This window comes from Pinus tabuliformis, chromosome 6 (genome assembly GCF_031772625.1).
Source record: "Pinus tabuliformis cultivar Carrire ecotype Pingquan chromosome 6, CPIR1, whole genome shotgun sequence".
Taxonomy (NCBI): domain Eukaryota; kingdom Viridiplantae; phylum Streptophyta; class Pinopsida; order Pinales; family Pinaceae; genus Pinus; species Pinus tabuliformis.
The window spans coordinates 594,053,533-594,081,200 of NC_142292.1; the positions used below are offsets into that span (position 1 = coordinate 594,053,533).

Genomic DNA, 27,668 nt, shown 5'->3' on the forward strand with positions numbered 1-27,668 from the left:
CAAGAAGGAGTAGTACTACCCTGTCAAAAGCTATGAGGACAAATACATAAAGTGGACCACGTTGTGACAAGGAAGGGACCAGGACCTGCCAGAGTTCACCAATATTTTTCATACCCTTCGCACAAAGTTGGGTATCAAGGATTCTAAGCTACATTTGGTACTCAAATACCATGGGTGCCTACACAAGTATATCCAGGATGAGTTGGAGTTCCTAAACATCTCCTCACTCAGCACGACATATCCATACGCTGTCAAGATCGAGTAGAAGTTTTAAAAAAAGAAGCGAGAGTTTGGATCCATGAATCCGAAGCACTAGAAAGGCTTCCCCAAACCGCAGAACTAAGGAAAAAGCTAAGGTAGCGTGACCCAAGAAAACTTGTCAAAGCCGCAAGAAAATAACAACACCACAAAGTCAAAGAAGGACACAGGAAATTGGTGGGAGTTCCACAAGAGCCCCACTCATAACACAAGTGAGTGTCGGACCAAGCAGTCTTTGGTGGCCGAGTTGAAGGCTTCATATCAGATGCATGTTTCAACCCTGAATCAGAACCTGACAAGTGGAATGGTAAAGGGAAGAAGATCATTAATGCAGAGCCCTGTGCCACTATTACCACTGCAAAGATCCAGAAGAATGAGCCCGAAGGTCTAGAGGAGGGGTAGCATCTTTTCCACTCACAAATGTGGGTGAAGGGTTCGCCGCTACAACTCATTGTTGATAGTGGAAGCCAAAATAACCTCATTTTAGTAGAGGTCATGAAGAGGTTGGGCCTACTGACTACACCACACCCACAGCCATATAATATTGGGTGGCTTCACCAAGGACGAGATCTCCAATTCCACCAGCAGTGTTGCCTTCCCTACAACATCAAGTGCTTCAGAGATGAGGTATTATGTGATGTTGCACATCTTCATGTTTGTGATGTACTATTAGGCGAACCATACATATGGAGAAGACATGTTGTGTATGAGTCAAGGCCTCGAGTTGTTATTATTTCTTTGGGTAATTCGTTATACAGGATACCGGAGGTAGCCCCACCTACTGCCAGCTCTTTTATCAATGCTAAGAAATGCAGCAAGCTCATTTCCCAGACTAGGAAATTCAGTTTTTTGTCTGGTTCTCTCCCAAAGTAAGGGGGATATCATCACCACATCGATGACCCCTGTGAAGGGTTCCTCCACGTAGAAGCAAAAACAAATGGATATGGTCACGAAAGCAGATAGGAACATCTTCTCCTCACCCATAGGGACACCATTGCACTATTAGGTCAAGAATTCATTCGATTTGACTCCTAGAAAACCTCTACCCAATGATTCGATGTATTGCTGCTCCATTTTGGAGAATGCCAAGTACAAGCAGTGACATGATCGACAACAGATACCACACAAGTTTCAAGTGGGCAACAAAGTCTGGTTGCATCTGCAGAAAGAACGCCTTACAAGAGCCCATACCAAGGCTGTAGGAAACAATGCTTTGGAGCACATCATTTCCCCATTCCTTTGCTTGCACTGAGTGTTAAAAGTGGACCACCCTTGACCATGCCTCCCACCATTACTCGACACATCAGAGGTTGTAGAACAGCTCAGCAATGATCCAACTCAGCAAACGTTTCCCCATCTCGGGGAGGAACTCAACGCAATGGGGGAATTGCTTCCTAAGGGGGGAGGAATGATCTAGGTGGATGTTGTTGGCCACCCACCTATCCCACTTGGACCCCCACAACTATATCTTTCATTTTTTAAGTTTCTTTAATTGTAGCACAATTTACAATTTTTTGCAGTTTTTCGGCTCCTGAACTTCTAGAGCCGTTTTGAGGCCCTAAACTACATTTTTTGGGAAAACTGGGAGTAACATGGGTCCATGGACTGATGTTTCCTTTCCCAAAGTTGTATTCCTCAGATAGATCTTTCTAACGATCTATGGTGCGTGTCAAACAGAGATTGGATGGCAAAGTTACGACCCCGAGAAGTTGATGTCCCAATTTACCCAATACGGGGCCCATAGTGTGGCGCTTCATCTCTTAGGGTTAGGTTTTTGGATGTTTAGGGTTTTCCATTGTTTATCAACAATAAATAGGCCTTTGAGACTCATTTTAACATAGTTCAGAGGCATGTAGCCACCACATCTCTTCTCAGAGATAAGCTACTATCACCGTAGCTCGTTTATTTCCATTTTTGTTTGCAAGCATATTTCAGTATTTTACATTAATGAAATGAAGTATTATTTCTTCTGCATCTCTCTATTTATGGTTATCTCTATAATTTTTTGCATTCCTGTTTACATCTAGATTGGTGGTATCAGAGCGGTATACTTTTTCTTTGTCTTTCTTTCCATGTCCCCAATGAGGTCGCGATATAAGTAGTTGTGGCTTGAACTGGTCAAACGTTTGCAAGACCAGCCTCGCAAATCCCGACGGCCTCCCATGGTGGATGAAAATAAAGATGAGGGGTTAGGAGATCCTATCAAAATCTTTCTCAAAGAAGCCCTCGAGAGACAAAGGAATGTGGTGATGGAAAACTTTGCCCAAATCCTTTAGTGGCTACCTAGGGGCGACACATCAGCTTCTAACAGCTACTTTCGAAATGCCACACCCTTTAAGGTACAAGTTAATTTTGAAATCACCATATTCGAGGGTCAAATAGACACAGATGCTATAGATAAATGGTTAAATCTTCTAGAGGGTTATTTTTCTGTTCATGAATTCTCCAGCCGGGAGAATATTACTTTCTCTCTTCTCAAAGCAGCCCCCCACGTCCAGGATTGGTGCGAAACCTACTGCGAGTAGAAGGATTAAAGTATGGGCTCACTATGTTCAGCCACACCCACTTTGAATGCATTCCTAGATGCCATCAAGGATAATTACTACCCTGTCAAAAGCTATGTGGACAAATACATAAAGTGGACCACACTGCGGCAGGCAAGGGACCAAGACATGCCAGAGTTCACCAATATTTTTCATACCCTTCGCACAAAGTCGGGTATCAAGGATTCTGAGCTATATTTGGTACTCAAATACCACGGCTGCCTACATAGGTATATCGAGAATGAGATGGAGTTCTTGAACATCTCCTCGCTCAGCACGACGTACTGATACGCTGTCAAGATCGTGTAGAAGTTTAAACAAAAGAAGCGAGACTTTGGATCCACAAATCCAAAGCACGGGAAAGGCTTCCCCAAACCGCATAACCAAGGACAAAGCCAAGAAGGGACAATGCAAGACAACTCATCGAAGCTGCAAGAAAAGAAAAACACCGGAAATTCAAAGAAGGACATAGAAAAGTGGTGTGAGTTCCACAAGAGCCCCACTCGTAACACAAGTGAGTGTCGGACCAACTAGTCATTAGTGGCCAAGTTGAAGGCTTCAAAATCAGATGCATGTTCTGACCCTGAGTCAGAAACCAACAAGGGTAATGGAAAAGGGAAGCAGATCAATGACATGGAGCCTAGTGCCACTATTGCCACTGCGAAGGTCCAGAAGAATGAGCCCGAAGATCCAGAGGAGGGGGAGCATCTTTTCCACTCACAGATGTGGGTGAAGGGTTCGCCGCTATAATTCATTGTTGACAGTGGGAGCCAAAGGAACCTCATTTCAGTAGAGGTCATGAAGAGGTTGGGCCTACCAACTACACCACACCTACAGCTGTATAGTATCAGGTGGCTTCGCCAAGGATGAGATCTCCGAGTCCGCCAACAGTGCCACCTTCCCTACAGCATCAAGCCCTTCACAGCTGAGGTATTGTGTGAAGTTGCACATGTTGATTTTTGTGATGTACTATTAGTCCAACCATACATATGGAGGCAACATGATGTGTATGAGTCAAGGCCTTGTGCTATTATTATTTCTTTTGGTAAGTCATTATACAGGATACTGGAGGTAGCCCCACCTACTGCCACCTCTTTGATGAATGCTAAGAAATGCAGCAAGCTCACTCCCAGACTAGGAAATCCATTTTTTGTATGGTTCACTCCAAAATTAAGGGGGATATTTCCACCACATCCATGAACCCCATGAAGGGTTCCTCCATGCAGTAGCAACAACAAATGGATACAGTCACGAAAGCAGACAGGAACATCTTCTCCTCATGCACAGGGAAACTGTTGCACTATCAGGTCAAGCATTCATTCAATCTGACTCCTATAGCACATCTACCCAACATGTCGATGTATTGTCGCTCCATTCTGGAAAATTCCAAGTACAAGCAGCGACATGATCAGTATGAGGTACCACAGAACTTTCAAGTGGGCGAGAGAGTCTGGTTGCATCTGCAGAAAGAACGCCTTACAAGAGCCCATACCAAGGCTATGGGAAACAATGCTTTGGAGCACACCATTTCCCCATTCCTTCACTTGCACCGAGCATTCAATGTGGACCGCCTTCAACCATGCTTCCCACCATTACTAGACACATCAAAGGTTGCTGAACAGCTCACCAGGGACCCAGCTCAGCAGAAGTTTCCTCATCTTGGGGAGGAACTCAATGCAATGAGTATCATTGCTTCCTAAGGGGGGAGGAATGATCCAGGTGGATGTTGTTGGTCACCCACCTATCTCACATGGACCCATACAACTGTCTCTTTCAGTTTTTCAATTTCCTTAATCGTAGCACAATTTGCTATTTTTAGCAGTTTTTCGGGTTCTAAACTTCCGGAGCCATTTTGAGGCCCTAAATGATGTTTTTTGTGAAACCTGGGAGCAACATGGGCTCATGAACCAATGTTTGTTTTCCCAAAGTTGTAGTCCTTGTATATATCTTTCTAACGAGCTATGGTTCACGTTAAACGAAGATTGTATTCCAAGGTTACAACCCCAGGAAGTTAATGTAACAATTTACCCAAAACGCGGCCAATAGTGTGGCGCTTCATCTCCTAGGGTTATGTTTTTGGATGTTTATGGTTTTCCACTGTTTCTCAACAATAAATAGGCCTTCAAGCCTCATTTTAACATGGTTTAGAGGCATGTAGCCACCACATCTCTCCTGAGAAATAAGCTACCATCGCCCTAGTTGGTTTACTTCCATTTATGTTTATAAGCATATTTCAGTATTTTACATAAATGAAATGAAGTATTATTTCTGTTGCATCTCTGTATTTATGGTTATCTCTATAATTTTTTGCTTTCCTATTTAAATCTGGATCAGTGGTATCAGAGTGGTCAACTCTTTCTCCGTCTTTCTTTGCATGACCCTAACTAGGTGGGGATATAAGGAGTTAGGGCTTGAACTGGTCGAACCTTTGCAAGACCAGCCTCACAAATCTTGATGGCCTCCCATGGCGGATGAAAAGAAAGATGAGGGGGCATGAGATCCTATCAAAATCCTTCTTGAAGAAACCCTCGAACAACAAAGGAATGTGATGATGGAAAATTTCGCCCAGATCCTTCAACGACTACCTAGGGGTGACGCATCGGCTTCCAACAGCTACTCTGGAAATGCCACACCCTTTAAGGTACAAATTAATTTTGAAATCCCCATATTCTAGGGTCAGATAGATATCGATGCCATAGATAAATGGTTAAATCTTATAGAGGGTTATTTTTCTGTACGTGATTTTTCTAGCCGGGAAAAGATTACTTTTTCTCTTCTTAAAGCAACCCCCCACATCAAGGATTTGTGGGAAACCTACTGTAAGCAGAAGGATTAATGTATGGACTCACTATTTTTAGCTGCACGCACTTGGAATGCATTTCAGGACGCCATCGAGGAGCAATACTACCCTGTCAAAATCTATGAGGACAAATACATAAAGTGGACCATGCTGCGGTAGGGAAGGGACGAAGACGTGGCATAGTTCACCAATATTTTTCATACCCTTCGCACAAAGTTGGGTATCAAGTGTTATAAGCTACATTTGGTACTCAAATACCATGGCTTCCTATATAGGGATATCCAAGATGAGATGGAGTTACTGAATATCTCCTCGCTCGGCACGACGTATCGATACACTGTCAAGATCGAGCATAAGTTTAAACAAAAGAAGTGGGACTTTGGATCAACGAATCCAAAGCATGGGAAAGGCTTCCCCAAACCGCATAACCAAGGACAAAGCCAAGACAGGGTGACCCAAGACAACCCCTCGAAGCAGCAAGAAAAGAACAACACCACAAATTCAAAGAAGGACACAGGAAAGTGGTGTCAGTTCCACAAGATCCCCACTCATAACACAAGTCAGTGTCGGACCAAGAAATAATTGGTGGCCGAGTTGAAGGCTTCAGAATCAGATGCATGTTCTGACCCTAAGTCAGAACCCAACAAGGGTAATGGCAAAGGGACGCAGATCAATGACGTGGAGCCCAGTGCCACTATTGCCACCACGAAGGTCCAGAAGAATGAGCCCGAAGATCCAAAGGAGGGGGAGCGTCTTTTCCACTCACACATGTGGGTGAAGGGTTTGTCGCTACAATTCATTGTTGACAGTGGGAGCCAAAAGAACCAAATTTCAGCAGAGGTCATGAAGCAGTTGGTCATCCTGACTACACCATAGCCGTAGACGTACAGTATCGGGTGGCTTCACCAAGGACGAGATCTCTGAGTCGACCAGTAGTGTCACCTTCCCTACAACATCAAGCCCTTCACATATGAGGTATTGTGTGATGTTTCACCTCTTGACTTTTGTGATGTACTATTAGGCCAACCATACTTATGGAGGCGACATGCTATGTATGAGTCAAGGCCTCCCGCTATTATTATTTCTTTGGGTAATTCATTATACAAGATATCGGAGGTAGCCCCACCTACCGCCACCTCTTTGATCACTACTAGGAAATGTAGGGTTCCTCCATGTAGCAGTAGCAGATGGATAATGTCACGAAATTAGACATGAACATCTTCTCCTCACCCATAGGGACACTGTTGCACTATCAGGTCAAGCATTCATTTGATCTGACTCCTAGAGCACCTCTACCCAATGGGTCGTATATCACCACTCCATTCTAGAAAATTCCAAGTACAAGCAGCGACATGATTAGCATCAGGTACCACACAAGTTTCAAGTGGGTGACAATGTCTAGTTGCATCTGCAAAAAGAACACCTTACAAGAGACCATACCAAGGCTGTGGGAATAATGCTTTAGAGCACAACATTTCCCCATTCCTTTTATTTCACTGAGTGTTCAATGTGGATCGCTCTCGACCATGATTCCCACCATTACTAGACAAATTAGAGGTTGCAGAACAACTCACCAGGGACCCACCTCAGCAAAAGTTTCCTCATCTCAGGGAGGAACTCAATGCAATGGGGGCCATTACTTCCTAAGGGGGGAGAAATGATGTAGGTGGGTGTTGGTGGCCACCCACATATCCCCATTGGACCCCCACAACTGTCTCTTTCAGTTTTTTAGTTTCCTTAATTGTAGCACAATTTACTATTTTTAGCAGTTTTTCAGGTCCTGAAATTCCGGAGCCGTTGTGAGGCCCTAAACGACATTTTTTGGGAACATTTGGAGAAACATGGGGCCATGGACCAATGATGCTCTTCCAAAAGTTGTATTCCTTGGATAGATCTTTCTAACGATGTATGGTGCGCGTCAAATAGAGATTGTATGCCTTCGTTACGACCCCTGGAAGTTTATGTACCAATTTACCCAAAACATGGCCCATAGTGTGGCGCTTCATCTCCTAGGCTTAGGTTTTTGGATGTTTAGGGTTTTCCATTGTTTCTCAAAAATAAATAGGCCTTCGAGCCTCATTGTAACACAGTTCAGAGGCATGTAGCCATCACATCTCTTCTCAGAGATAAGCTACCATCGCGCTTGCTGGTTTATTTCCATTTTTGTTTGTAAGCATATTTCAGTATTTTAAATTAATGAAATGAAGTATTATTTCTAATGCATCTCTTTATTTATGGTTATATTTGTAATTTTTTGTGTTGTTGTTTAAATACGAATCAATTTGTGTGTCGTGGAAAAACTCTTACCTTCTTTTAGTTAGCATTTATCAAACTGAAAAGAAGAATTTTCATATAGTTGCATCAAGATTACTAATAAGAGTCATTCACACCATCTAAGTTTCACACCGCATCCTCGCTATGTAACTAACGCCACTTAAAATTAACGCAATAATAAAAACAACTAGACATATGTTTTATTTTTGCTAGTAGCACACCAACATTAGCTTAGGCTAGGGTCTTGGAGATATGAGTGTGATTCAACAACTCCAAGACCACAAAACAATCATAGCAAGCATGACTTAAGGAGTTCAAATCCTTAAGGGGTTAGGCTAGGTCATAGTGCAAGCGGTTCTCCGTGAGGCCACCCACCCTATGGTAGGGAATCTTTTGTTGTGGTTTATCACCAAGAATATCAAGATTTTTGTGCCCCTGCAGGATGGAGGTACCATTGTGGCCATTCCTAGGAATAATACCCTATAGGTGGTGGTTATGGGAGGAAACCATAAATCTTCCCTACCTTTCTATTAATCATTCTCCTTGCGAAATTCATACCTTGCAAGTAAGAAGTATATTGGAAGGCCATTTGAAACATAGACTAGGATTGGTTTGCATGTTTGAACATTTAAATTCCAGGAATTTTTTGGTGTGCGTTGTTTGATTTTCGTTATTAGTCTTGGGCTTAGGGTGTTTTCACTATCATAATTGTGTTAATTTATAAATTTTCACCTTGGCTGAATAGAGTTGTTGTTAGTCACGTTGTATGCACAGTTTTCCTCTAGAACGAGGTAGAATTTCTACTCCTACATGAGGTGTGACTATCAGTGCTCAAGAGCCTGACAAAACCATATTTATGGAGTCTATACCTGGTCCTTCTTGTAGCGATTTGATTTCCTTTGAAACCTTGAAAAATGGCTCTATTTATTATTCTAATCAAACTTTGACTGATCCTCTAGGACCTGCGTTATTGCGGATGAACCTTGATAGTTCCACACCTACCTGTACTTACTTTTGCTTGTTAATATTCTATCCTATGGTGTATTTTGAGTCATCAAATCCACCATACACTTTGCCAATTCCTCTCGCACTGGATTATAACATAGTTTATGAGATGAAGAAATATCGCGTGAATATTTCACTCTTCGAATTGACAAAGATCGCAAGCTAGCGAGAACTTCTTGTCCGCGCACTCAAATGGTCTACCTCAAGTAATGTGGCTTCTTCGTAGAAGGGATATGGTACATCCTCTGGTTCCCTCTAATCTGTACTTAATGCCTTAACTTTAGATGCAAACACACTCTACCCTCCATTTGTGTTAATGTTAAAAATTTTTAGCTATAATGTGCACAATTGCTTAGTTGATTCTAGTGCATTTGTTAATGTAATACCTTTATTAGTAGCAAATAAAATCAATGAAAAATGGGATAAAACAGATGCATTGATCATTCAACTAGACAAGACTTTTGTCCATGTGACTGGTGAACTCCAAAATGTGCTAATGCGCTTATCATCTGAAGAGCGAGTTCACCATGTATGAATATAGTAATTGTGGACATTCCTGAAGCATACGGTATATTGTTGAGCATAAAATGGTCCAGCAAGTTATAGGGGTATTTTTCTATGAAATGGTCACATTTGTGGCTTTCATACAAGGGCAAGAACAATCAGATCTAGGTGAACTCAGAGATATACATGAAACATATAGTTACTATGTTCGAAGGAAAAAATGAGCCAATGGATTTCATAGATCTTATCTTTGGAAATTTCTTTCTTGAAACTGATATGGGGTGCTATATTGCTCAACCATCCCCAATCCCACTTGACCCACAGTTGGATCTCCTTCCTAGTCCAAGTCACAAAAATGATACTTGTACAATTAGTAGTAGTAATAGTAGTACTAATTCAATACATAGTCCTTGTACATATGATGCTTGGAAACTATATTTTGATGGTTCTAAGACAAAGGAGGGCTTTGGAGCTATTTTTATTTTAATAAACCCTTGGAAAAGGAAACATCTGATATCCAACTACTTGGAATTTGAGTGCACCAATAACACTACAAAATATGAAGCACTCATCTTAGGTTTGCAAGAGCCGTTGACCTCAATGTTGCAATCCTTAAAGTAGTAGCTGACTCAAAAGTTGTCATACAACTGGTACGTGATACTATACACTATGTGTCACCTCATATAAAATGGTATCAACAAGAGGTATGGTGTTTGATTTCACAGTTCCAAGCTTCCAATATTATTTCTATTCCTAGAATGTGTAACACAACTACAGATGCATTAGCAAATGTTGTTGCTATGTTGTCACGCTTAGGGACAAGTTTTCTATAGAGATTCTTTATAAACCATGCGTACTTGGAAATACAACTAACTTACATGTTTTAATGATGACCAAAATATACTATCCTTTATGGAAAATGCTGATGTATTCAAGGACGCAATTATCAACAAAGACAAGAACGAGAAAGCATTACAAGATGTAGCCTGTATGAACAGAGAAAAACCCATGCCAAAAGGCGTGGTATCATTTGAGATGTTGTATGACGTACAAAATCGCTTCCAAGGGCCGGTGAATACAAAAACCCATATCTCAATGTTGTCACATGAGAAAATAAATATTGGAATAGAGAAAGATAAAAAAATTGTCAATCTCGGTACTTGTTCTACACCATAGAACTTGTAATATTTTATCAGTGTATTCAAGTATTACCATGATGTTTTCTTGTGGACATATGATGAGCTCAAAACTTATGAGATGTGAATAATCCAGCATCTTATTCCAATTAAATAATTGGCCAAGCCATTCCAATAGAAGCTACGAAAGGTACACCCAATGCTTGAGCCTCTAATTCAAAAGGATTTGAGGAAATTGTTGGATGCTTAGATCATGTATTTTTGGCATTATGACACAAGTGTTTTCCTTGATGGCAACTCACTCAAATGACAGATCAGAGTGTAGCAGGTTACCAACACAGAGTTACAGATCAGACTTCACAAAATGAAGAAAGAGAGGTATACGTAGGTTCCCCATTGACCAAGCTATGTATACACGGGAGTTAATAGACCAAAAGGAGCGTATAACGTACACACACACTTTCCCATAAAGAAAGGCGTGTACATGTTGGAAAACTAAGTTTTGCTCTGTGGTATTTGGTCCATGGTATTTTGATCCATGGTATTGGTCCAAGGTATCTTGTTCAAAGTATTGACCCTAGGTATTTGGTCCAAGGTATTGGTCCTAAGTGGTTTTGGTCCATGGTATTGTGAAAGGCCTAAAACTATAAAAGGAGGAGAAGATCATTAGGCCAAGTCACTCAAGTATTGAATATTTGATGAAGGTTGAGACCTAGTATGCAGGTTATTGGGTTATGGTGCATTACCAGATCTGAACCAAGGACGAACCTTAACACTGGCTGAAGGATAATATCTAATGACGTATCAGGATCTTAAGGCTTGAAGAGAATTATCTTTATGTGGTTTGATCATTTATCTGAATAACTGGCGCATGTTGTAGTCTGTAAATGTGATGATACGCGTATGACTGAAGTCTGCAACTGTTGTAATATTTAAATCATCATTTACAAATTTGTACGCAGGTTCACCTTAGAAAAGGCGTGTACACATGCAAGTTCTGCATATCGAAACAGCGTATACATCATAAATTTGATTTGCAGATCTGTACGCAGGTTCGCTTAGAGGAAAGCACGTATGCATGTAGGTTCGACACATGGAAGTAGCATATACCTTATAAAATATGTTTTAGATGCTTCTGTTTGATGTTGGAGTGTTCTGGGTTATTGCTTGGGTTCTAGTTACTATATTCTAGTGATAGAATTCTGAATGATCAGAGCGATTGATTGATTCGGTTGTGGTTGGTTCAAAAGGAGATTGGTTGATGTAGATATATTTGATGATTGAATGATCTTGTTGATGGATCTAGACTAAAAATTAATGAAACGTGGTCCCTAAAAGAAAAGAGAAGGTTGTAGCCTTCTATAGGACGACACCTACGTACTAGTAAACATATCAGCTAGTACAAGAGCTAGGGGGTTGTAGCTCCCTTCCAGTAGAAGCTAGAGAACGAGAGAAGGTTGTAGCCTTCTGCAGGTAGAATCCTGCATACTGGTATAAGACTGCACTAGTACAAAAATTGTAAAGAAAATTCTCTTATTATTAAAAGAAGACAGAGATGATTGCAGCAGGTGGTTTTCACCCACATTGGATTTCCACCTTATATATTGGTGTTCATGTGTGTTTCTTATGTGTGATGATCTATTATATTTTTACTGCACCTTGTTACTGTTTATATGATTTTGATGCACTGATTAAAGATCAATATATGAAGAATTAACTGAATCATAAGTTTGCTAGATATATGCTAGTTGCACTAAACATAGTTGCGTGTACACGCGAGTTCCCTTAACTGAAGTAGCGTATATGAATCTAATTAAGGAAATGAAAAATTATTAGTTTGATAACACTGATTCACCCCCCCTCTCAGTATTATTTCCAACAATTGGTATCAGAGCCGGTCCTTCAGAAGAAGCTTGATCGCTTGAATGAAGATCCATCATCATGAGTAATCAAGAATACAGGGATCCATCAGATCGCCAATATTTGATGGGAGCAACTTTGTTTATTGGAAGGTAAGAACCACAACCTATCTTCAATCTCTTGGAAAAGATGTCTGGGAAATCGTGGAAGGAGGATATACATTTCCATCAACAATTCCTACAGATGCAGCAGGTAAAAAGCAATATGAAAGGAATGCCAAGGCTGTCAATAGATTATTGGGAAGTCTGTCACAATTAGAGTTTGTCGAAGTTATGCAACTCAAATCAACCAAAGAAATATAGGACAAAATCATTCTAAGCTACAAAGGAGACTCTCAGGTAAAACGTGCTAAACTGCAAACTCTCATAATTCAATATGAAACTCTCAAGATGCACAATGATGAAGGTGTAGCTAGTTACTTCTTACGTATAGATGAGATGGTTAATTGCATGAAGAATTTGGGTGAAGAGATAAAGGAATTTACCTTAGTTGAAAAATTCTTAAGATCCTTATCTGCTAAATTTGAATCAAAATTATCTGCTATAGAAGAAAAGCAGGATCTACAGACTATTACTGTGACATAGCTTCATGGAATCTTAACTGCTTTTGAGATGAGAAAAGGAGGTCCATCAGATATGAGAGAAGCTGCATTTAAAACTTCAGCAAAAGGAAAAGGAGAACTCAATGAATCAGGACATATTTCAGAAGAAGAAGAGGAAGCAAACTTTGTCAAGAATCTTAGGGTAGATTCAGAGGTAAACTAACTTTCAAATGTTTTTCCTGTGGTAGAGTCGGTCATTATGCTGCCAAATTTCCTCATAAAGACAAATATGATAAAGGGAAGGAAACTACAAAATGGAATAGAAAACAAAGTGTAAGTAAAAAGAGCTACTATACTCATGAAGATAGTGATGGGTTATCAAATAGTGATGAAGATGAAAATAGTGATGACTATAGACTTCTGATGGCTTATGAAGATGATGATTTTTTGGATGCTTTAGATGTAGATGACCTTTATGAAGAAATATCTAAACTCAAAATCTATTTAGAAGAAAAGAATATGATTATAGATACCTTGACATTCTAACTTGTTGAAACAGAAAAACACAATGAAAAGAGAGAATGTGAAATTGTGGGTCTAAGAAATGATCTTGAGAAAACAAAAGCTCTGAATCTTAGATTTGCTAAAGGATTAGAAACCTTAAATGAAATTATCAATGTGCATTGCTCTCCTCTAATAAAGACAGGTCTTGGATATACTGAAGAAACATCTCAGAAGTTGTCAACCTCCACTAAAAACTATCATGATGCAGCAAAGAGTAGTGAACAGTTCAACAATTGTTAGCAAAGGCATAAAGTAAATCACCAGGTGAATCAAGCTCAATTTACTTCAAGGATGAACAGAAACCACAATCAACCTCAGGTAAATCATACTCCATTTTCTTCAAAGAATATCAATCAACAGGTCAGTAGGAGGAATTTCAACTACAATCAACAGGTCAGTAGATTCGATAATCACAGGAACTTCTTTAATGGTCAATGTTTCTCATGTCATAACTTTGGACACAAAGCTGCTTAATGTGTTTCTTACAAAACTATCATGACTAGAGAAGCACAGAATCAAAGGAATGTGATAGGGATCAAGAAAATTTCCTATAATAACTTTTCTCTTCTTGAAAATGAAATAGAATGTTCAATCTGTAACAACTTTGGCCATGAAGAATCTAAATGTAGGAGTAAATCTCGGCAAATAGCTCAGAAAGAGCAAACTCCATTAAATCCAAAAATATGAAGAAAGAAAGAACTGCAAATAGAAAGATGTGGTATAGCATTGTATGCAAAAGGACAAGACGACCAGTGGTACATCGACAGTGGATGCCTAAAGCACATGATAGGTGACAAAGAAAAACTACAATCATATAATGCCTTAGAAAAGGAAAAGAGTGTGTCTTTTGGAAATGACACTCCTGCTGTCATAAAAGGTAAAGGCTCTGTTTTCTTGAAAGAAAAGGTTAAATATCAGAATGTTATGTATGTCGATGGCTTAAAGCATAATCTGTTGAGTGTGAGTCAAATGTATGATCAAGGAAATGAAGTAGTGTTTCGATCAAATGGATGTGTCGTTCGTGAGCTTGACATAGGAGAAAGCATGATTAAGGGGAAAAGAACTCCAAACAACCTATACATACTTAAGGGAGGACAACAACAGTGCTATCTACACAAAAATGATGAAAACTTGCTATGGCACAGAAGATTGGGACATCTAAGCTTTTCTCAAATTAGAAAAGCATGCAGATTCCAGGCTGTTCATGATCTTCCAAATATCAACATTCTTGAAAATACTATATGCAAATCATGTCAATTCGGTAAGAAAACTAGATCTCAATTCATCGAAAAGGAAGGGTCAGCTAGTAAGCCTCTTGAACTTCTTCATACTGATTTATGTGGTCCATCAAGGAAAAAGTCACCTCGAGGAGAAGAATACTTTATATTGTTTATTGATGATTTTTCCAAAATGTGTTGGATAGGTCTTCTAAAGCATAAATATGAAGCATTTGAAAAGTTCAAAGCCTTCAAAGCTTTGGTGGAAAATGAGTCATATCGCAAAATAAAATGCCTCAGATCTGATCGAGGAGGGGAATTTACCTCAGACGAATTCTTTGACTTTTGTGAACAACATGGAATAAAAAGGTAGTTCTCCACTGCAAGGACTCCTCAACAAAATGGAGTGGTAAAAAGAATGAATACAATTGTTCAACAAATGGCTCGTGCTATGCTAGATGAATCTGTAACTCCTGCAACCTTCTGGGGTGAAGCTACATTTTCCACCGTCACTATTCTCAATCAAGCAAATTTTCGGGTAAACAACACTCAAACTCCACATGAACTTTTGCATGGTAAGACTCCTACTGTAAAATACTTCAAAGTTTTTGGAAGCAAATGCTACATCAAAAGGACTGATGAAAAACTTGGTAAGTTTGAACCCAGAGCAAATGAAGGTATTCTTCTTGGCTACTCTTCCCGAAGTAAAGGATATGAAGCATGAAAAAATCCAAAACAGATAAAAACTGAAGATTATGATGATGAAGATGATGAGGATCATTTTCCCACATCAAATCACACTAATTCTGAAGAAGAAACCAATGAAGAACTAGAAGAAGAGATAAGAATAGAGGAAAAGACTTCGTCCATGTATGTTTAGAAAAATCATCCAAAAACTCAAATCGAAGGAGAAAACGGAGCAGGTGTGCAGACTAGAAGAACCAATGCCGAAGCTTCAAGCTATCTAGCATTACTATCTTCCATTGAACCTCAAAATGTAAATGAAGCATGCAGTGATGAATGTGTTGGCATTATGAGATAAGTGTTGTCCTTGATGGCAAACCACACTGATGACAAATCATAGTGCAGAAGGTCAGCAGCAAGGAATTGATGATCAGACTATAAGAAGAAGAGAAAGTTCATACACACAGGTTCATCAAGCCCAAGTCGCGTATACAAGCAGGTTCAATATATACCAAGTCATGTATACGCAGGTTCTCTATATACCAAGTCGCGTGTACACGCAGGTTGGCTTCATTAAAAGAGCGTGTATGAGGAAAACTTATCTTTGGTCCATGGCAGTTATTCCTTGGAAGTTGTGCCTATGGTTTTGGGCCATGGTGTCTCGACGGACGTGTTGATCCCTAGTTTTGAAGTTGATGGTATTGGATCTCTATGGTTTTGGCCCTTGGTATTGAGCAAGGCCTAAGGCTATATAAGGAGAAGAAGATCATTAGGCAAACACAATTTTGGAAAAGGCTTGAATATCTGAAAAAGAAAGAGATCTGGTATGGAGGTTCTGGGTTGTTTGATCTAAGCTAAGGAGAGATCACATCGGTTGATGGAAGACTAGATCTAAGGACAGATCGGGATCTAATGGTTGAAATGCACTATTATGATATGGTTGATTATGCGTATTTTTAGATCTGCATACTGACGCAATGTTATGTTCTAGGTCTAACTGATGTCTGGTACTGCTGCAAGTTGATAGAATTTATTTTTAGATCTGTACGCAGGTTGTCTTCGGTAAAAGCACGTGTATACGCGGGTTGCTCTCATTGAAGTAGTGTATATCTTTTGAAGCTTGATTTTTGGGTTTGCAGTTGGATCTGACTGATATTACAGAGTTCTGTAGTCTGCTCTGTGTTCCGCTGACAGGTGTTGACAGGGTTTCAGTGGTTCAGTGATTCATAGATTGATGATGCTAGTATTGGTTGTTTTATGCTTCAATGATTTATGAATGAATCATGGTCTTCAGGTTGTAATGTTGTGCTTTAGGAATATCCAGTCTGAAAATTGATGAAAAGTGGTACCTGAAGGAAAGAAGATTGTAGGCCAGCACCTACGTACTAGTATCTTAGCTAGTACAAAAGAAAAGGGGGTTGGAGCTCCCTTCCAAGGAAGTTTGGAGAATGAGAGAAGGTTGAAGCCTTCTACAGGTTGTAGCCGGCGTACTGGTATAAGGCTGCACCAGTACAAAAGATTGTAAACTGAAGTTCTTATTAAAGAAAGATAGAGACGACTTGCAGGAGGTGGTTTTCACCCACATTGGGTTTCCACCTAATATCATGGTGTTCATGTGTGTGGCTTTTGTGTGATGATCTATTCTGTTTTACTGCATCTGTTTACTCTTAATATGGTGTGTTATCACAAAATCAAGCACTGAAAGGCTGTTGATCAGGCAGACCTTGTGTAACTATTTCAGACCAATCTTTTGACTAAGGCTTAGCCTCCTTAGCCTGAGAGGGCTCTCTCAACAGGGTTATTGATTTTGACTATTAGTAAGATGGCTAACTCTTGTGAAGTAAAATTAACAAATATGAAGGCTGGACGAACATTACATGAGTTTCCATTGGGCTTATGGAGTCAATCATACTTCAGTAAACAATGACACTGCTTTTACATAGAAGTCAGGGCATGTGGCATTTAGATGCTCAAAACACAACTCATAGAAAACCACAGTTTACAAATACACATAGGAAATCAGAGCAGCATAAGTGAATTCTGAGTGATTGTGTATTTATACAACTGAAAAAACATCCAGGACAAAGTAAAACTACACATCTTGAACATAGAAATACTGTATGAATCCTGAGAAGAAAAGCAGCAAATTATATTACTGAAACTGAGTTTTTACACAAGCCAAACAATACTCTGTTTTATCAAATATCCAACCCTTATTACATAGATGTTTCAGCTATATATAACATCCTTATTCTAAATAATCGATATTCCTCCTCCAACATGAGGGGAATTCGATTCTGCCTATGATGACACCTATCAACTATTTAACTAACTAATAAATACAACTGACTGTTAATTAACAGCTCTATAATCCTGAAACAATTAAGATTCTAATTTTACTAGATCTTCTAGACTTCTAGATCAAATAGGACTCTAATTGCATAACAGCCTTAGTTTACAATCATTTCCGTTCTCTGACATCTGGTTCCCTTCTGGCGGTGGCTGTGATGGACCTTTAAAGTTCCATGTTTGTCTTCAATGTTACATGTTTTCCAATCCCCTGAAACATAGGAAACTGCCCCTGTTTGTTGGTCCTTGGTTTGCCTCAAAATATTCGGATCCAAAGAAGCATGCCTTTATCCTTTAATTACCCAATGCCACGTCCTGGATGTGCTGTCCACCGTTTCATGTACTCTGTCCAAATCATTAATAATCTCTTCACACTTGATAATGTGATGCATAAAGTTATCAGCGTATAGCTTTGAAGACTTTGATTCAACAATATGAATGATATCCTCATCAATATAAAAGTCAACATCTGCATTTGATATAATTCCTCCATCATGGTCAATTGCATGAGTCTTATGCTTGTATGTCATAACTTTTGATAAGAACAGCTTCAACTGATGCCTATATTCATCCTGGTTATTTTTTACAAGAGCTTCATCATAGTTTGGTACTGAAGGAGTAATAAATTTAGGACAGGTATATAAAAAAATTCGCCATACACAACCTCATCACTTCTCTGCATTCTTGCCATAAAGCTTTTAATAATTTCTTAGTTAAATCTCCATGATTTTTCCTTTGAAAAAGCCAGTTTGTATTATAACATGAAATGCATTTCCATGCCTTCGGATGCATCCCAGTAACCACTGGTTTTTAAATGCTATGCAGATCTCTGATTTACCCTTGAAGGTTTTTCCCGATTGCTTTTTGTTTCCATCAAGGTTCTATCTTTTTGTTTCATTGCAACCAGTTATCCCTGTAAATTTTTTATTCTGAAACTCATAGCTTCATGGACTGTCTTCAGATAAGCAACTTGACAGAAAGCTACATCTCTTTTCAGAATAAATACTCCTGCCAATCCATCATCATCCTCAGTAAATCTGCATCTAATATCATCTGGAAAAAAATGGAATGAAATGATTTAAGTTTCATCAAGAAAAAGATGGCAAATCAATGTCATCACTCCCCTCAAACCGACAGCTTTCAAAACTGAATCACATGCATCTCCGTGTTTGCAGTTGCTGCATAAGCATGGTTTGATCTGAACAGCATTAACGCAGGCTTCTTCAGACAATTTTTTAACAGTTTAGGCTTCAGTGATTTGCAAAGTGTGGGACGATCTTCCTCTGATAGTTGAGTTTGTGCCTTATTTAACCACTGACAATAGCAACGAGCTTGGTCGTGGAAAGAACATTCCCTTCAAAAACTTATAGCACAGAATACCTTCTAGGTTGACCTGAACCTGGTAAAGAAAGGGACTGCGATGTATAATCTTCCAAGACTCGTTTCACCTCAGCTTTAGCCTTCTTGACTGATGATTCAGTTGGGCCTTCAAACAGAACAGACTCCTCTACAGCTACATGGTAAATCTTTGGAAACATTGAGGATAGGTCATCATATAAAGATCGACATAACTTTGAAAATGGACACCATGAAGCATGAAACAGCACCGCCATGTGGACATCATGATAACGTAGCATCTCCAGTTACCGCCACGACATGACCTCTTTTCCTCAGGGCTTGCACCAAGTTAAGTTTGTCTGTATGTGGGGATCTTCCCATTACACAAATTTTGTTCACAAATTCTAGCCTCTCATCTTCACTGTAGCGGCGAAAATCCCTACCTTCAATGATAGCATACTGTTCTGTGGCTTCGGCAAGTAAAGTGTGCACATAATCTGAATCCTCTGAAACATTGAACCAGCTTCCAGCACCTAATGCATAGGATAAGGAATCATTAAATTATCCATCTCAATTGGACCTTCAATCTGCGTTTCACTGTAACTGATCAAAGACTAGAATGCATGATAGCTGCAAAACCCCGGCAACACTTAAAAAGTTTAAATTAAAAATAAGCTAAAACCCTGCCATATCTTCATCATCCCAACCTTCCATCCACGGGATGGCTTGACCTTCCAATAACCTTGACCAAAAACTGACTGTAAAACCCTGGCGATAGCTCGGTCTTGAGGTGCTTTTTGGCTCAATTCAGACGACGTGCGACTGAGATACGCTTGTAAAAGGACTCAAATCTTATGCGCATCGGTTTCAAAGAGGACCACAATTTTGAGACTTGGGTATGAAACAGTGTTTTGATGGACCTCCGTTGGTGATCATGAGAGCCTGCCACCACAGCTGTGAGCGCAAAGTAAAACTACCACTGGGACGTTCCCCGTCAAAGCATATGCAGACAAAGGCAACCTTGACTTCCATTCGACTTCATAATAATTTATATTACCGCTATCCCCTTTTCGCACACATATATATATTTATCAATGCATCCCTCAGGAACAACCTTTTCTTGGAATTTGAAATATCTTCCATTCCATTCCATGCCCCTGTCTCAATCTGCTAGCCCGAGATTCATTTGATTTGGATCAGATAAGGTCATCTCTTCCATCCACTGCTCCACTAAGAACACTAATATGTTCATCACTTCCGGGTCTTTTTTGCAGTGAGGTTAAATTGGGAACCAACTGCAGCAACTGGACTGTTAGGCACATCAATAAAATGCCAAGAAATATAGTAGTTATCCTTTGTCAATTGAGCACGCCGGCGGGCTTCAAGCTTCTGTAAAACATCATCCATCTACCGAAACCGCTCAATCCTCTATTCAAATTTGGCCAGGATATAAAAGAACAAGGCAATACTAATCGCGTAAAGACCACCAAGGTCCGCAAGGAATAATATAGGTCCCATGATCTCCTCAGTATCAATCTCAACAATATAATCAGAAATCTCATAAGCTGTAGCCCCTTTGATGCCAACAGAGCCTGCACGTGTCAAGATCGACATGTAAGACCTTACACATGCTATTCCCGTAAAATTCTTCTAGAAAATATGACAGCTGGTGTGAGATGTGCTATGTATCAGCACGAATTCCCCATTTCGTAGCGCAGTTAGAGCAAAGTCGGTGTTTTTCGCTACGAAATCACCTAAAAGATGTTGCGCTGCGAAACTGATAAAGGGACCTATGCACTTTGTCCTCAAGCTAGTCTAAGAAATTTTGGCATTATAATTTTCAGTGATAACAGTGGCTCCACTTGGGATAGTGTGCCCTTGTGGTACACTAAGAACTCGTAAGTCCAGTGCCTTATCCATTTATGACAAACAGAAATTTGCTTGACAAGCATCCCTTTCAAACCTCTGGGGCCTTCACCTGGGGCTGAAACTTGATGATCACTGTAGGAGAAAGAAGTCTATATCTACCACTACTAAAAAAAAAAAAAATCAGTCAACCTTGAGCTTTATTTTCACTTTCCTACCTACCTACCCTATCAGCTGCAAGCTCCTCTTGTAGCTCAAGCAACATGATATTTCCAATGTAACCAATCCTCTGTTTTATCTGATATAAGAGGCTCTTGACTGCATCCGACCTCAAAATAACCATGGTAGTGAGATGACCACATCAACTCATAATATACTTGATTTTCATAATGCAAATGAAAATGAAAGACCGGAGTGCAAAGCTTGTCCATATATTCACTTATAGGGTCAAAGAATACATGGTTATATTGATGATCATCATAACATTCTACATCTTTAGATAGTTGATTCTCAACCACACAAGGTTCTTTTGATATGCTATCGAACTGCTTTTCTGAATGCTGCCTACAAACAATGTAATTTTCCTCTTTCTTATGATCATTTATTGCTGTAAGCTGCTGAGAAGTTTGACATAAAAAACCAACCTTTTCCTCTGCCTGAGGGTCGTAAAAGCTATCTCCCACTTCTTCTTGCTGTTTGCAATCAATTTCATACTCATTATGATTCGAAGACTGAGAAGTCTGCTGCATCTCTACATTCATATCAGAGGATTGAACATGGTTTTCACAAGTAAACCCCTGCTGATCTTCATGCTGCGTTTCATGAGATGTTATACTTTCTTCTCGGTGCTGAAATGCATTGTTATGAAGAGCCTCTAAAATTTCTTCATCCATAAATTCATCATCATCATAACAATCTTCCAAGTACTGAATAAGACTTAAAGAATGTCTACAGCAATCTTTAAGCAGCAATAAGGAAGGATAACCTTCTTTATACATTTCACAGAATTCATCATGAAAACTAGCAAGCGAATATATTGAACCATTTTCCAGACTTTTATACCAAGACCATGCTTTTCCTTCTAAAGTGGTCATAAACATTTTCATGAGACAATCTTCAGGGAAATGAACCTTAAGACTGCGTACATGCATATGGAATTTAACCAAATGAAGAGCAGCATTGTCCTTCTTTTCATCTTTGAATATTGGAAGATCATCTAACCAATCAACCTCTGGCATAGGATTTGGAAAACCAGGGATATGAGACCGATTCATAGGAGCATATATGGCATTCTTTCTTGCAGTGGAATTCATCTTGAAACTTCATCAAGCTACTGATCTTCTAGCAGTGGAGTCACCTTCCAATTTCTTATTTGATGTGTGGAGTCGCCAAGGTAGTTTTGCAGCCTCAAAAAGTTGTCTGAGCTCCTGCTACCTTCAGAAGTTCAGCCTCTAAATTTCGGGAATGAATAGACTTCAGGCTCCCGGCAGACGCACCAAAATGTTATCACAAAATCAAGCACTGAAAGGCTGCTGATCAGGCAGACCTTGTGTAACTATTTCAGACCAATCTTTTGACTAAGGCTTAGCCTCCTTAGCCTGAGAGGGCTCTCTCAACAGGGTTATTGATTTTGACTATTAGTAAGATGGCTAACTCTTGTGAAGTAAAATTAACAAATATGAAGGCTGGACGAACATTACATGAGTTTCCATTGGGCTTATGGAGTCAATCATACTTCAGTAAAGAATGACACTGCTTTTACATAGAAGTCAGGGCATGTGGCATTTAGATGCTCAAAACACAACTCATAGAAAACCACAGTTTACAAATACACACAGGAAATCAGAGCAGCATAAGTGAATTCTGAGTGATTGTGTATTTATACAACTGAAAAAACATCGAGGACAAAGTAAAACCACACATCTTGAACATAGAAATACTGTATGAATCCTGAGAAGAAAAGCAGCAAATTATATTACTGAAACTGAGTTTTTACACAAGCCAAACAATACTCTGTTTTATCAAATATCCAACCCTTATTACATAGATGTTTCAGCTATATATAACATCCTTATTCTAACTAATCGATATTCCTCCTCCATCATGAGGGGAATTCGATTCTGCCTATGATGACACCTATCAACTATTTAACTAAATAATAAATACAACTGACTGTTAATTAACAGCTTTATAATCCTGAAACAATTAAGATTCTAATTTTACTAGATCTTCTAGACTTCTAGATCAAATAGGACTCTAATTGCATAACAGCCTTAGTTTACAATCATTTTCGTTCTCTGACATCTAGTTCCCTTCTGGCGGTGGCTGTGATGGACCTTTAAAGTTCCATGTTTGTCTTCAATGTTACATGTTTTCCAATCCCCTTAAACATAGGAAACTGCCCCTGTTTGTTGGTCCTTGGTTTGCCTCAAAATATTCGGTTCCAAAGAAGCTTGCCTTTATCCTTTAATTACCCAATGCCACGTCCTGGATGTGCTGTCCACCATTTCATGTACTCTATCCAAATCATTAATAATCTCTTCACACTTGATAATGTGATGCATAAAGTTATCAGCGTATAGCTTTGAAGACTTTGATTCAACAATATGAACGATATCCTCATCAATATAAAAGTCAACATCTGCATTTGATATAATTCCTCCATCATGGTCAATTGCATGAGTCTTATGCTTGTATGTCATAACTTCTGATAAGAACAGCTTCAACTGATGCCTATATGCATCCTGGTTATTTTTTACAAGAGCTTCATCATAGTTTGGTACTGAAGGAGTAATAATTTTAGGACAGGTATATAAAAAAATTCGCCATACACAACCTCATCACTTCTCTGCATTCTTGCCATAAAGCTTTTAATAATTTCTTAGTTAAATCTCCATGATTTTTCCTTTGAAAAAGCCAGTTTGTATTATAACATGAAATGCATTTCCAAGCCTTCGGATGCATCCCAGTAACCACTAGTTTTTAAATGCTATGTAGATCTTTGATTTACCCTTGAAGGTTTTGCCCGATTGCTTTTTGTTTCCATCAAGGTTCTATCTTTTTGTTTCATTGCAACCAGTTATCCCTCTAAATTTTTTATTCTGAAACTCATAGCTTCATGGACTGTCTTCAGATAAGCAACTTGACAGAAAGCTACATCTCTTTTCAGAATAAATACTCCTGCCAATCCATCATCGTCCTCAGTAAATCTGCATCTAATATCATCTGGCAAAAAATGGAATGAAATGATTTAAGTTTCATCAAGAAAAAGATGGCAAATCAATGTCATCACTCCCCTCAAACCGACAGCTTTCAGAACTGAATCACATGCATCTCCGTGTTTGGAGTTGCTGCATAAGCATGGTTTGATCTGAACAGCATTAACGCAGGCTTCTTCAGATAGTTTTTTAACAGTTTAGGCTTCAGTGATTTGCAAAGTGTGGGACGATCTTCCTCTGATAGTTGAGGTTGTGCCTTATTTAACCACTGACAATAGCAACGAGCTTGGTCGTGGAAAGAACATTCCCTTCAAAAACTTATAGCACAGAATACCTTCCAGGTTGACCTGAACCTGGTAAAGAAAGGGACTGCGATGTATAATCTTCCAAGACTCATTTCACCTCAGCTTTAGCCTTCTTGACTGATGATTCAGTTGGGCCTTCAAACAGAACAGACTCCTCTACAACTACATGGTAAATCTTTGGAAACATTGAGGATAGGTCATCATATAAAGATCGACATAACTTTGAAAATGGACACCATGAAGCATGAAACAGCACCACCATGTGGACATCATGATAACGTAGCATCTCCAGTTACTGCCATGACATGACCTATTTTCCTCAGGACTTGCACCAAGTTAAGTTTGTCTGTATGTGGGGATCTTCCCATTACACAAATTTTGTTCACAAATTCTAGCCTCTCGTCTTCATTGTAGCGGCGAAAATCCCTACCTTCAATGATAGCATACTGTTCTGTGGCTTCAGCAAGTAAAGTGTGCACATAATCTGAATCCTCTGAAACATTGAACCAGCTTCCAGCACCTAATGCATAGGATAAGGAATCATTAAATTATCCATCTCAATCGGACCTTCAATCTGCGTTTCACTGTAACTGATCAAAGACTAGAATGCATGATAGCTGCAGAACCCTGACAACACTTAAAAAGTTTAAATTAAAAATAAGCTAAAACCCTGCCATATCTTCATCATCCCAACCTCCCATCCACGGGATGGCTTGACCTTCCAATAACCTTGACCAAAAACTGACTGTAAAACCCTGGCAATAGCTCGGTCTTGAGGTGCTTTTTGGCTCAATTCAGACGGCGTGTGACTGAGATACGCTTGTAAAAGGACTCAAATCTTATGCGCATCAGTTTCAAAGAGGACCACAATTTTGAGACTTGGGTATGAAACAGTGTTTTGATGGACCTCCGTTGGTGATCATGAGAGCCTACCACCACAGCTGTGAGTGCAAAGTAAAACTACCACTGGGATGTTCCCCGTCAAAGCATATGCAGACAAAGGCAACCTTGACTTCCATTCGACTTCATAATAATTTATATTACCGCTATCCCCTTTTCGCACACATATATATATTTATCAATGCATCCCTCAGGAACAACCTTTTCTTGGAATTTGAAATATCTTCCATTCCATTCCATGCCCCTGTCTCAATCTGCTAGCCCGAGATTCATTTGATTTGGATCAGATAAGGTCATCTCTTCCATCCACTGCTCCACTAAGAACCCTAATATATTCATCATTTCCGGGTCTTTTTTGCAGTGAGGTTAAATTGGGAACCAACTGCAGCAACTGGACTGTTAGGCACATCAATAAAAATGCCAAGAAATATAGTAGTTATCCTTTGTCAATCGAGCACGCCGGCGGGCTTCAAGCTTCTGTAAAACATCATCCATCTACCGAAACCGCTCAATCCTCTATTCAAATTTGGCCGGGATATAAAAGAACAAGGCAATACTAATCGCGTAAAGACCACCAAGGTCCGCAAGGAATAATATAGGTCCCATGATCTCCTCAGTATCAATCTCAACAATATAATCAGAAATCTCATAAGCTGTAACCCCTTTGATGCGAACAGAGCCTGCACGTGTCAAGATCGACATGTAAGACCTTACACATGCTATTCCCGTAAAATTCTTGCAGAAAATATGACAGCTGGTGTGAGATGTGCTATGTATCAGCACGAATTCCCCATTTCGTAGCGCAGTTAGTGCAAAGTCGGTGTTTTTCGCTACGAAATCACCTAAAAGATGTTGCACTACGAAACTGATAAAGGGACCTATGCACTTTGTCCTCAAGCTAGTCTAAGAAATTTTGGCATTATAATTTTCAGTGATAACATGGTGAATAATGTCCTGATGCACTTAACTGAAGAATAAACTAACTGAATTATAAGTTTTTTGGTTATACGCTGTTTTCCTTGGACACAGTAGCGTGTATATGCTGGTTCACTTAACTGAAGTAGCGTATATGTTTCTGAGCATTGAAAAAGTTTGATTGATCTGATAATACTGAGTCACCCCCCCCCCCCTCTCAGTATTATTTCCAACAGAATGTTGCGTCAAGGCCATGAATGAAGAACTTGAACAAATTGAAAATAATAATACTTGGGAATTAGTTCCTATACCTCATGATAATAATATCATAGGAACTAAATGGATTTTCAAAAACAAGCTGAGTGAAAATGGAGAAGTTATTAGAAACAAGGCTAGACATGTTTGTAAAGGCCATGCTCAACAAGAAGGTATAGATTTTGAAGAAACTTTTTCACCTGTTGCTAGACTTGAAGCCATCAGAATGTTTCTTGCTCTGTCTAGTTTTTAGAAATTCAAGGTATATCAAATGGATGTCAAATCTGCCTTTCATAATGGAGACTTAGAAGAAGAAGTCTATATTGAACAAATAGAAGGATTCATTCTTGGGAATGATGAAAAACTTGTATGCAAACTCAGAAAGGCTCTGTATGGTCTAAAACAGGCTCCAAGGGCATGGTATTACTGGTTTGACAAATATCTCCACCAACAGGGCTTTTCAAAGGGATCAACAGATAGCAATCTATATACAAAGATTGACTCCGGTAAATTTCTAATAATTGTTGTTTATGTTGATGATATCATTTTTGGTAGAAATGAAGAATCCATGAGTCAGAATTTTGCTTTAGTAATGCAACAAGAATTTGAAATGTCATTTCTTGGTGAGCTCACCTACTTTCTTGGTCTACAAGTTTAGCAAAATAAAGATGGAATTTTTCTCTCACAAACCAAATACCTCAAACAGATCCTGAAAAAGTATGGCATGGAATATTCTGAACCAGTATGTACCCCAATGGTAACAAGATGCAGTCTCATCTCAAATGATGAATCAACAACAATGCATCAACCAACTTACATATCCATGATTGGAAGTTTGCTTTATCTAATAGGTACTTGACCGGACATCATGCATTCAGTGGGAATAGTTGGAAGATTCCAAGAAAATCCAAAGGAATCACACCTTCAGGCAGTCAAAAGGATCTTGAAATATCTTCAAGGGACACAGAACTTTGGCTTATGGGATCCTAGAGATACAGATCTTACACTTCATGCATATACAAATGCATATTGGGTAGGAAGTGTTGATGATAGAAAAAGCACTAGTGGTGGTGCAT

At 39.3% G+C, this 27,668-nt stretch overlaps 1 pseudogene; it reads right to left on the bottom strand.

The window, feature by feature from the left end:
- Nucleotides 1–19,408, bottom strand: part of LOC149259969 (large ribosomal subunit protein bL12m-like) — a 56,428-nt pseudogene extending 37,020 nt beyond the window's left edge.
- Between the last annotated feature and the right edge of the window lie 8,260 nt (nt 19,409–27,668).